The sequence below is a fragment of the Triturus cristatus genome, chromosome 5_1 (assembly GCF_964204655.1).
Source record: "Triturus cristatus chromosome 5_1, aTriCri1.1, whole genome shotgun sequence".
Classification (NCBI taxonomy): Eukaryota; Metazoa; Chordata; class Amphibia; order Caudata; family Salamandridae; genus Triturus; species Triturus cristatus.
In genome coordinates this window covers 175,048,191-175,061,298 of record NC_140587.1, presented here as the reverse complement: position 1 = coordinate 175,061,298, position 13,108 = coordinate 175,048,191, and the positions used below count along the sequence as shown (strand labels likewise).

General features: G+C 46.8%; 1 protein-coding gene across 1 annotated transcript in view; it reads left to right on the top strand.

The window, feature by feature from the left end:
• Positions 1-13,108, top strand: part of LOC146830582 (proteasome activator complex subunit 2-like) — a 183,631-nt gene that overhangs the window by 112,991 nt on the left and 57,532 nt on the right. The window lies entirely within an intron of this gene.

Sequence of the window (13,108 nt, the reverse complement as noted above, 5' to 3'; positions counted from 1 at the left end):
CTCCTTTGGAATCGACGTACCACATCAATTTCCTGGAACTCAGAGCTGTCTTCCTGGCACTGAAGGCTTTCCTTCCGTCCTTCCAGACCAACTCGCTGCTGATACAGACGGACAATACAACCACGATGTATTACCTCAACAAGCAGGGGGGGTCGAGATCGCGCACTCTGTCGCAGGAGGCGCAGGCGATCTGGCGCTGGCTGCTGGCCCGAGGATTGACGATCACGGCCACGCATCTGCCAGGGGTGCAGAATGCTCAGGCGGACGCCTTGAGCAGGCTGATTCAGGAAAACCACGAATGGGTCATAAACGACGAAGTACTAGGAGAAGTCTTCGCAAGGTGGGGGACTCCAGACGTAGATCTGTTCGCCACCGCCGAAAACAGCAAATGCCGAGACTTCGCATCCAGGTACTACCAGCGGGGGACGCTGGGGAATGCGCTATGGATCGATTGGTCGAACAGCTTTCTGTACGCTTTTCCACCCATTCCCCTGATTCCGGCGGTGCTCATCAAGCTGTCCCAGTCCAGGGCGCGGATGATCCTGATCGCCCCGGAGTGGCCCAGGCAGTGGTGGTTCACGGACCTTCTTCACCGGTCTCTCCTTCCGCACATGCGGTTGCCGTGCAGGCCGGACCTTCTCACGAAGTTCGGGGGGCGGATGGTGCACCCCAACCTCTCGTCTTTGAGTTTGGCGGCATGGCTCCTGAAATAGTGCAATACGGTCATCTGAATCTACCAGACGATTGTATGGACATTCTGAAGGAGTCTAAGCGACCTTCCACTAGGACATCCTATGCTTACAAGTGGAAGAGGTTCTGTATCTGGTGTAAGTCCAAGAACTTTGATCCAACAACATGTAAGGAAGATGTCATCCTTCCATACCTTTTGCATCTGGCGCAGTCTGGCCTTAATTTCCATTCCATTAAGGTTCATCTGGCTGCTTTGACTGCTTACAGGAAGTGCCCTTCACAGACGTCCTTCTTTCAGATTCCTGTGGTCAAGGATTTTTTGGAAGGCTTGAAGAAGGTGTTCCCTCCTGTCAGACTTCCCTCGCCTTCTTGGGACTTGAATGTGGTGCTGTCCAGACTGATGAGAGAGCCTTTTGAACCTATTCACAAGGCTTCATTGCAGCACCTATCCTGGAAGGCGGCGTTCCTAGTGGCCATTACATCGGCTCGCAGGGTGAGTGAACTTCAGGCATTATGTTGTCAAGAACCTTATACTGTGTTTCATGCTGCTAAGGTTGTGATGCGTACTCACCCTAAGTTCCTTCCTAAGGTTATCTCTGACTTTCATGTCAATCAGACCATAACTTTACCTACGTTCTTTCAGAATCCCTCTTCACCAGCGGAAAGGGCTCTCCATTCCCTGGATGTCCGAAGGGTGTTGAAATTTTATCTGGATAAGACCAAGGATATTCGTAGGTCTGACCAATTGTTTGTTAATTATGGCTCAGTCAGGACTGGTCTTGCGACCTCTAAGCAGTCCATCTCTCGGTGGATTGTGTCCTGCATACAGTTGTGTTATCAAAAGGCTAATAAGACCTTAGGGGGTAAACCTAAGGCTCATTCCACCAGGGGCAAAGCTGCCACGACGGCTTTGCTGCGTAATGTTCCGATTGCGGAAATCTGTAAGGCGGCCACTTGGAAGTCGGTCCATACCTTTGCTGCGCATTACTGTCTGGACTCGGATGCCAGGGCAGATGCTCAGGTTGGGCAGGCTTCGCTGCGAAATTTGTTCGCACAGTGGTGGTTGTGTCTTATGTGTTCTCCACCGCTTTTGTTGTGTGGGGATGGGCTTGCCATTCTATTCACTAGATTATGACTATACACAGAGATCCCCTACTACAGAAGGAGTAGTTTCTTTTCTGTAACTCCAGTTCTGTAGTAGGGGTATCTCTGTTATAGTCATAAGCGCCCGCCCTCCTCCCCGGTGGAGAGATACTTATTCATATGAAGAATGCTACAGGTCTGGCGTGCTACGCCTTCAAAAAGAACTGAAAGTAAATGGGACCTGCTGGGCATTCTGGGATACTGGGGAAAGTTCTGGAAAACTGGAAAGTTTTCTTAAAGGCACAGTATCCTGTTCCAAGCCACATAATGGCAGCCTATGGGGCTTGTCTGTCCACTCCTTCCTCTCTATCATTCCAGAGGCTTTTTGCTGGTAGAGGCAGGGCTTTTTCCTATGGGGAGAAAAGCTGGACAGGCAGTGCTGTTTGTGGATTTTGGTGGAATTCTAGTTGAAGTACTGGACAGTGTAGCCTGTGGGTATAGGCTGCATTATCTGTCTTTAAATTAAATTCTCTCTTAAAGGTGTATGCAGGTCTGCATGATTTGTCACCTTTTAGAGATTATTTTTTATTGCTCCGGGGTCCGCGCACATGGGCGGGACTATTCACTAGATTATGACTATAACAGAGATACCCCTACTACAGAACTGGAGTTACAGAAAAGAAACTACTCCTTCCATGGCAGGGTCGCGCAGAAGGAGAGGGTTTATGGCCCGTGTATGAGAGAGCGGGGGGTGGCCGGCGCGCGGGGGATGCTTGCAGCGCCAGGGGAACGCGCTGGCGACCGACAATGAGCGGGGGAGAGAGTGGGGTGCCTAAAATGGCGGCCGTGCGTTCGCTGTGCGTGGCGCTGTGGAGAGGCAAGATGGCGCAGATAATGTTCAGTTACAAGCTAAATTTCCACAATACGACCATGCAAGCCAACTATATTCCTTCGTCCTCTGGAAAGAAATGGAAAAACAAACAAGTAACAGTCTAATTTGCATGCCTGTCATACAAACAGTGGACACATTGTGGAAGCAGAATGTCACAGCATACCCATATCACTGCTGACATAATGGGAAGTGAATAGCAGTGCATCTGTCTGCGAGATGCTGGGCCCACTTCTGTATCAATCTCATTAGTAGTGTGTGTAGCAGGTGTTCAACAAGCATTTACAATGCAATAGTTCTTGCGTTTGCGAAACTTTGAGCTATTGGCATTGTAAATGACAATGCCTTTTATTTATGTTTTGTTTTTAAAACATAAATAAAAGGCTTTGTCATTTACAATGACAATACCTTAAACGCTCGCAAATGCGAGACCTATTGCATTGTAAATGCGTTTGCGCTGTAAAAAAAAAGTCAAAACGCGTTAGGAGAGAGAGTGTCCTGCCTGCAAAGGCAGGCAGGACAAAGCTATTTGAGCTGTTTGGCAGTATTTAATGATAAAATAATATGCTTTGTTCTGTGTGGCATATTTTGTAGGGCGAGTGCTGTCATGAGAGACGTTGAATCCAGATAAGTTGAAAATGAGTTTCAGTAGAAACGGGGATTTGATAGCTGTGGACTGCATATCAGAGACCACTAGGGAAGTGCGGGTGGGGGTAGGAGTGTGGTATGAGTGAACTGACAGTGCTAAATTACAGTGCCTCTGCACTGGTAATGCTGAGCACAAGTTCATGACGCTAGGAAGATGCAGAGTTAGTGTGTGTTTGTGAACATCCTTCAGGGCAAATGTTTCATAAGTGGGGGCTCTGTTAATGTTTTACGAAGGACTGACCTTTGGACCTCTTAGTTCATCACGTCACCCGAATCCCTTGATGCACCAGGCCAGTAATATATGGCATTAAAAACAATGATTAGTTAAGGGAAAGCCCAGAACCGCGAGTTGCTGGCGACGTCATTAAATCTTCTGAGTCCTCTGTATCCAGATCGCTTCCTACAGTGACTGTAATTGGAGCCTGCTATGAATGAATGAATGATTGCTTCACTACAGCGCTCTAGGGAATCGGCCTCAAAGCGCTGGCTAACGTGAACCGCGTCATGCTCCCCTTTTCTCAGTAGAGCTCTGGTTCTCAGAGACCAAAGGCGTGAGGGAAACGAGTGCGGGGCGCCAGGGTGGGCTGCAGATGGCCCTAATTATATGATTAAAGGCAGGAATTCTAAAGGCGACAAAATCAGTGCTGGGAAAATCGGGACACCAGTCAACTCTAGCGAGGAGACGTGCTGCGACTGAGCATTACAAGTAGCCTGAAAATGGTCAAATGCTAAATTATGCTAATTAGGCAGTGAGGCCCTTTATAAGGAGTTACCATGTCACGAGGGATACCCTTTCCGTGACTTTCTGTTAAAAAAAACCTATTGCATTTTGGGAGTTGTGGTCTTGGTTTGCGTCAATTGCATTAAATGGGCTAATAATACACCTGAAAACGGTGACGTGACAGAGGACATGGAGTGATCAGGTAATAGCAAATTTCAATACGTTTAAGCACACCTCCCTGTTCAGAGCAGGTCGGCGTCGCCTGAGGACAGAGGGAGGCAAGCTTAACACAGATGTCTCATATGAGAGAGGCCATTTTACGGGTCATTAAAACGCAGCGAGAGGAGGGAAGGGAAAGAAGACGGTGCAAGGGAGAGAGCCTGGATGGAGAGAGGCAGAGGCGGGGAGAGGCAGGGAGAGAAACAGTGAAGAGGGCCGGGAAGGGAGAAACAGAGGGGGCAGAGTTAGATTGGATGTTGAGGAGCGGGGGAGAACGGGAAAGGCAGAAAGGGGCATTTTATGGGTCATTAAATTCAAAGGGGAGACTGGAAAAGCCGCAAAAGTAAAATCGATCGCGTGTGTGTGGCTGCGAAAGTAAAAGCGATTGTGTGTGCGCGCGCTCATTCAGCACTTTTTCAAAGCACATACTCATGCTTGTGGCGTGCCGCTGTGCACTCCCGCAAGCTGTATGCCGCCACAAGCATGAGTATGTGCTTGGAAAAAGAGCTGCACGACGGCTAAAGGTCTCCTAGGCAGTGCATGCGCACTGCGTAGGCGAGACCTAAAAAGATTCATTGCCACAGCTCACCTCAGGGTCCCTTCTCCTCCACCTCCTCCCCCACCACACCATTCTCCTACACCATCTCCTCCACCAATGGATGATGATGATGACACCTCTGACACAGGAGGGGGTGCGGATGATGTGCCACTAGGGGGTCCACCTTAATCCCCGGACCCCTGGGATGATTACAGTACGCCAGATGTCCCTAATGTTCCACAGGATGGCATCTACCCCTCTAGGCCTTCCCCTCCGGAGGACACAATGGGTTTTGATCAGCTCCTCCACAGAGCTGCCCAATACCACTGGGTGGATTTACATACTGACCCTGTCGAAGACTTTTTCCTTATGGGCATTTTTGATAACCGACAAAGGTCCACCACTATTCTGCCCATGCTAAAAGGAGTCACCAAGCATGCACCTGAGGTACTTAAAGATCCTGTTAGGGCTAGGGTTATTAACCCCAGGATCGAGGAAAAAGTACAAGGCTACCCTAGCAGACACCGCTTACATTAAGGGCCCCCTACCACTAGACTCCCTTGTAGTCGCCAATGCTAGAAAGAGGGCCAACTCTGACATCACGGGACGCTCCACCTCCTGATAAAGAGTCCAAACTCTTGGACGCCTCTGGCAAAAGAACCGCATCACAGGCAGCTAACTTATGGCGTATCGCCAACATGCAAACACTGTTAGCCAGGTACGATAGGGCACATTACGACCAACTAGAACCTCTATTGCAACACCTCCCCGACAAATATAGGGACAAGGCCAATCACCTTATACAGGAGGGGAAACTTGTCACTAACACCTCCATTCGTTGCGCGCTGGACGTGGCAGATACCGCCTCTAGAGCTGTCAACACCAGTGTTCTCCTGCATAGTCATGCCTGACTACGCATTTCAGGTTTTAAACCTGAAGTACAAAGTTCCATCTTAAACCAAGCATTCGATCCGGAACACCTATTGGGCCCTAAAGTAGATTCATCCCTTGAAAAGATGAAGAAGGACACGGATACAGCTAAATCAATGGGAGACTTGCAATCGCAAGCTCCCAGACGTTCCTTTCGTCGTTCCTCTTACAAGGGAACCTCCAGAGGCTACTCCTCTGACAACCCCTCCACCACTTATAAGACTCCCACCCAGTCTACACTCACCAGAGGTTACCAGAGAGAAGGCTACAGAGGCAACAATAACAAAAGTAGAGGCAAGACCAACAACACCTGCTCTGCCTTCACCCCTACCCAATGACTTCCCACCGTTCCTCACCCGGCCCATTCAACTCCAGTCAGGGGAAGATTACAACAGTTCCTGCCTGTTTGGAGCAACATCACCACAGACAGGTCGGTGAGACAAATGGTTCAATCAGGTTACTGTCTAGAACTCACTTCTAACCCCCCCAAACCCCCCACCCCACCCCCCCCCAACATACCACCCAAACAGCGCACAATGAAGCAGGAAGTGATCTCCCTCCTAGAAAAGAGTGCAATAGAACCAGTTCACCTGCACCAACAAAACACAGGAGTTTACTCTCTGTATTCTCTGATACCAAAAAAGGACGGCTCTCTGAGACCTATTCTCGACCTCAGATACCTAAACCTGTACATACACTTCAGCAAGGCCTTCCTCTTCTTTCACAAGCCAACTTCCTTGCCACTCTAGGGGCCTCATGTAGGTAGCCAAATACCGGTCGGTAACGGCCGATTTTCGGTAATTATACCGTTACCGACCGGTATTTTGGCTTTTGGTATGTAGGGGGCTCATTTTTGTATTCGGTAATTTACCGAATCGGTAAATTTCGAATACAAAAATGAGATGTAGGGGGAGTGTGTGGGTGTTTTTAGGAGTCGGTATTTACCACCAACTAATAGTTGGTGGTAAATAATTAATGGATGTGTTTACGCATTTTGAAGCGCTTAGAAGTGTGCAATGTGGCAGACATACATGCCCTTAGGGTATGTATGTGTGCCACATGTGCACACGTGGCCGAATCAGGGGTGCAACAGGGTGTCAATGTGACACCCTGCTACCCTTGCATGTGTTCCCCTAATTACCGAATCGGTATTTACCGATTCGGTAATGAGGCATACCTTCCCATCAATGGGAAGGTATGCCTCATTACCGAATCGGTAAATACCGATTCGGTAATTACCGACTTTTACCGAATCGGTAAATATTACCGACTCATTCCCTACATATCATTTACCACTTCATAAATACCGAATCGGTAAAATTCGGTATTTATGAAGTGGTAAATGGGTCCCTACCTACATATGGCCCAGGATCTCAAGGACGCCTACTTCCATATTCCCATTCACACATCTCAAAAGAAATATCTCGGGTTCGTAGTGATCGGTCAACACTACCAATTCAAAGTACTCCCTTTCGGAGTCACCATAGCACCCCGGGTATCACCAAATGCCTGGCGGTAGTGGCAGCTCTTCTAAGAAGACAACACATTCACGTCTTCCCATATTTGGACGACTGCCTCATAAAAGCCAGCTCATACAATCAGTGTATACTCCACACTCATGCCACTATTTAACTGCTCCACGACTTGGGGTGTACAGTAAACCACGCAAAGTCTCATCTACAACCGTCCCACATACAACAGTACCTAGGTGCTACAATAGACACCTCAAGAGAGCTTGCTTACCCTAGTCCAGCCAGGATAGCAAGCATACAAACCCTCATAACCAGATTTCAGCCTCAACACTCTCTTCCAGCTCGAATGTTCATGCAACTCGTAGGGATGATGGCCTCTTGCATACTCATAGTGCCTCACGCAAGACTCCTGATGCGTCCGCTGCAAGAGTGCCTAGCACGCCAATGGAACCAGGCTCAAGGTCAGTTAACAGATCTGGTGTTGGTAGACTGTCGCACTCATCGCTCTCTGCAGTGGTGGAACACCAAAAACCTTTCCAAAGGGCTACTGTTCCTAGAGCCAGTTCCACAGATCGTCCTCACAGCGGACGCATTGCTCTCCGGCTGGGGAGCTCATCTTTTACATCACACCATGCAAGGCAGGTGGACTCCTCAACAGAAATTACTCCACATCAACCACCTGGAGTTACTAGCCATATTCCTAGCCCTAAAGGCATTCCAGAAGCAAATATCACGCAAGGCTGTCCTGTCCTAGTCCGCACAGACAACATGACAGCCATGTACTACATACAGAAACAAGGTGGGACACATTCTCTACAGCTCTCTCAACCAGCACAAATCATTTGGAGATGGGCTATACCACTGAACATTTTTCTCCTAACCCAACATGTCCCGGGAGTCCAGAACAACATAGCCGATCTGTTAAAGGGTCAAACGCAACAGATTCACGAGTGGGAACTTCATCTACAAGTTCTTCAACCATTTTTTCAAATGTGGGGCCAACCACACACAGACCTTTTTTCGCCACACACTAAAACGACAATTGTCCAAGCTTCGCCGCCAGATTGCCACACCCATTGTCCAAAGGCAATGCGATATGCATGAATTGGTCAGGCAGATTTGCGTACGCTTTTCCGCCTCTCCCACTCATTCCACTGGTGGTGCAAAAGCTACAGCAACACTCACTGACTCTCATTCTAGTTGCTCCAACTTGGGCCAGACAACCGTGGTACACCACATTACTGGAACTCTCTGTAGTTCCACACCAAAAACTGCACCTCTCCCCACGCCTCTTAACCCAGAACCATGGAGAGATCAGACACCCGGACCCAGCTCAGCTCAACCTTGCGATCTGGCTCCTGAGGTCTTAGAATTCGTTTACCTTAACCTTCCCCCTGACTGTATGAACATTATTAAAGAGGCTAGACGTCCCACCACTAGAGCCTGCTATGCAGCCAAGTGGAAAAGATTTGTTATATATAACATCATCAATCCCCTAGATGTGTCTATCCAACATATCATAGTTTACCTACTACATCTCCAAAGGTGTATCTTAGCATATACATCTATTAGGTTGCACCTCGCTGCCATAGCGGCCTATTTACAAAATGGGCAACACTTATCTCTTTTCAGAGTACCTGCCATCAAAGCATTTATGGAAGGCCTCAAAAGAATAATTCCTCCCAGAGTACCACCCTCACTCACCTGTGTGGAATTTAAACATAGTTCTCACAAGACTAATGGGTCGTTCCTCTGAACCTCTACATAAATGTGAGCTACAGTTTTTAACATGGAAGGTTGCTTTTTTAGTGTCCATCACTTCTCTTTCTTACAAATACATCATAATAAGTTTGTTCTCCGAACTAATCCTAAATTCCTCCCTAAGGCTATTTCTCCCTTCCACCTCAATCAATCTGTAGAGTTGCCAGTGTTCTTCTCGCAACCACGAACAGTCGCAGAAAGAGCTCTTCACACTCTAGATGTTAAAAGAGCACTGCTTTATTACATTGAGAGAACATATCCTTTTCGCAAGACAAACCCACTTTTCGTGTCCTCCTCACCACCACATAATGGCAACCCCATCTCAAAATCTGGGATAGCAAGGTGGATTGTCAAATGCATACAGATCTGCTATCACAAAGCAAAAATAACATTATCAGTTCCCCCTAAAAACCACTCTACCCGAAAGATAGGGGCTTCAATGGTATTTTTAGGGAACATTCCCTTAGATGATATCTGCAAAGCAGCTACATGGTCTAAACTGCACACATTCACAAAGCACAGATCTGTTAGGGTCCGCTAACAGATCTGGTGTTGGTAGACGGTCAAACTTTGCCGCCAGGTATCCTCACCCATTGTCCAAAGGCAATGCGATATGGATGAACTGGTCAGGCAGATTTGCTTACGCTTTTCCGCCTCTCCCACTCATTCCGCTAGTTGTGCGCAAACTACAGCAACACTCATTAACGCTCATCCTAGTTGCTCCAACTTGGGCCAGACAGCCATGGTACACCACACTGCTGGAACTCTCAGTAGTTCTGCACCAAAAACTACACCTCTCTCCATGCCTCTTAACCCAGAACCATGGAGAGATCCAGCACCCAGACCCGGCTCAGCTCAACCTAGCGATCTGGCTCCTGAAATCCTAGAATTTGGTTACCTTAACCTTCCTCCTGACTGTATGAACGTCATCAAAGAAGCTAGACGGACTACCAATAGAGCATGCTATGCAGCCAAGTGGAAGAGATTCGTAGTATACTGCCATAACGACGACACTAATCCACTAGATGTGTCTATCCAACACATCATAGGCTACTTACTACACCTCCAAAGATGCAACCTAGCCTATACCTCGATCAGATTGCATCTTGCTGCCATAGCAGCATATCTACAAAATAGACAGCATCTCTCACTTTTCAGAGTACCTGCCATAAAGGCCTTTATGGAGGGACTCAAAAGAATAATTTCCCCCAGAGTACCACCTTCCCCTGTGTGGAATTTAAACTTTGTCCTCTCAAGACTAATGGGGCCTCCCTTTGAACCTCTACATTAATGTGAGCTACAATTCTTAACATGGAAAACTGATTTCCTCGTAGCCATTACTTCTCTACGAAGAGTTAGTGAACTACAAGCACTAACCATTCAAGAACCCTTTCTACAGATGCATCTTAATAAAGTTGTTCTCCGAACTAATCCTAAATTCCTCCCTAAAGTCATTTCTCCCTTCCACCTCAATCAATCTGTAGAGCTGCCTGTATTCTTCTTGCAGCCACAAACAGTCGCAGAAAGAGCTCTTCACACCTTAGATGTCAAAAGAGCACTACTATACGACATAGAGAGAACAAAACCCTTTCGTAAGACCAAACAACTATTCATGTCTTTTTCACCACCACACCAAGGCAACCCCATATCAAAATCTGGGATAGCTAGGTGGATTGTCAAATGCATACAGATTTGTTACCATAAAGCAAAACGTACATTATCTGTTCCTCCTAAAGCCCACTCTACACGAAAGATAGGGGCTTCAATGGCATTTTTAGGAAACATTCCTTTAGCAGAGCAGCTACATGGTCTACACCACACACATTCACAAATCACTATTGTGTCGATGTGCAAACTAAACAACAGGCTAGTGTGGGCCAGGCTGTACTCAAAGCACTATTTCAAACTACTGCAGTAGATACTGGTGGTCGCCGCTAGGGGTGGATACTGCTTTACAATCTATGCACAGTGTGTAATCTGCAGCTCATATGCCTCGAACGGAATATGCTACTTACCAGTATGCATCTGTTCTTGGCATGTAGAGCTGCAGATCTACACATGCCCTCCCGCCTCCCCGGCTACCTTTATCTGTTCCAGTTCATCTTATTTAGATACAACACACATGGGCATCTTTCCTGTTTCTTACTAAGCTCCATCATATCCCTGCTGGCAAAAAACAATCTGAGGATGGGGCCGATGCCCATGCGCACTATGATCCAAAGGAGGAGTCGCATACCTTGTGACTTCCAAATACTTTCCAAGACAAGAACAAGTGCAAACATCCGGGCCCAACACCAGATGGTGATCTATGCACAGTGTGTAGATCTGCAGCTCTACATGCCAAGAACAGATGCATCTTGGTAAGTAGCATATTCCTTATTATAGCATTCATAGTTAGTCTAGTGATCTTGGACAGAGGTCACACCAGCCTCAGCATGTTTGTACATTTTCAATCGCAAACTATTGATACATGGGTTTGTGTTTGGAAACAAATAGTGGCTAGTCTCCAGCAGTGCCATAGCGTTGTTACAGGACCCAACAGTGTGACTTTTCCTCAAGCAATATTAAGACTGAAGCAGTGTGAGCGTCTTGCCAGCAGCCCTCTAGCAGCCACTTCATCAACACCTCTAATTTACCTCCAGTAGGTTTTACAACCCAGGCCAGACTGTGCGGCACCTTGCCACCTGAGATGTTGCAAGAGGGATATCCGCTAACGAGGCCTGACAGACAACCTGTGATGAGTTTGTAACCTGATTCTGAAACATCAGTGCCTGTATATCGTCCTCTACGCTTGTATACAGGTGGTGAACCAAGATCACAGTCTGTTTAAACTGCAAGCCCTCTTGTCAGCTGTACCCTAACTAAAGGAAACACTTGGATTCTCATTTGTTCGAGGGGTTCAAGGTTTAGATGAGGCATTATTCTCGACTCAATGATTGCTGTTCTTAGACCAGGTAAATACAGATGCATTGTTTGACCCATTCAAGAAGTCAGCATGATTTTCTTGCTGCCGTGCCCACCTCTAAATCGGTTGACTGGGACGAGAAACTGCCTCTGCATCCGTTCGTAACGAACAAAGTACAACATCTAGGCTATGTTGATATTCTTTTTCCTCTACTGCCAAATATTATCCCTTGATTTGTAACTGCCTGCCTATCGTAGACACTCTGTGTGCACTGGATGCCGTGTGCCATGTTAAAATGCTGTTACATTTTCATTGTTTACCTTCTATTAAAATCAGGTGGAGTTTGTTCAATGCGTTCAGGTGGTGCAGAGTGCAAAGTGGGTATACGGTTCAAAATCTAGCCCAATGGTTATTTCTTTACAATGCACAAAAGCAATCCAATAATTTTCAGACTTCTACTAGACTACGGACTCTTTAATCTCCATGAAGCACTATCTTCATTTACATGCAGGCAAGTCATGTGAACCATGCGTTAAACTTAAGATACTGACAGTAGATCATCTGATAGAAGTCCAGTCAAAGCAAGCCAGGAATGCGTGTGTTCAATCAAATGCCTAAATACTCCACTATAATAGCCGAGTCGAGTGTGTTATCTATTGGTGGTTGGTCCTGAGCAACACTTAAACCAGTTTTCAGATCTACACAATCTTTACAAAATGAAGTGGGACCTTCTAATTGATTGGAATGCCTGATTTAAGCATTGGGGTCACAACCTCGAAATCTGCTGGGGCCGTGGACGAGCCGAACAGCTTCTAAGGAAGGTTTATCCTTCAGATCAATGTTCTATAAATAAACATTGCTCAGCATGTGTACGTTAGCCTTCACAACTCCCTATATAACTGTTTCTATTCAAAAGGTATTGTGCAGGTTTTCTTAGTTTCTAAAACTTGTTCAGGCTCTAGTGACAGAATCTCGATCTAGATTAGGACCCCTTTTTGTTTACCACTCAACTTGTTTTGCCTTTGCAATCCTATTTTGTGTAGGTAAGGTGAGCCAGTACCTATGGAAGGGCCATTGTTAACCTTGAATGAAAGTTGCGCATGTACACATCTGATCTGAATGTATAGGGCTGAAGAAAGATTTCTCTCACAATTACTTCAAAGCATGTTTAGCACTAGAATGTTTTCCCCAGTATTGCCTGTGAGTGCTGTATAACTATTGGAGTCCGAGTTCTTACTCAGCGGTGCCTGTA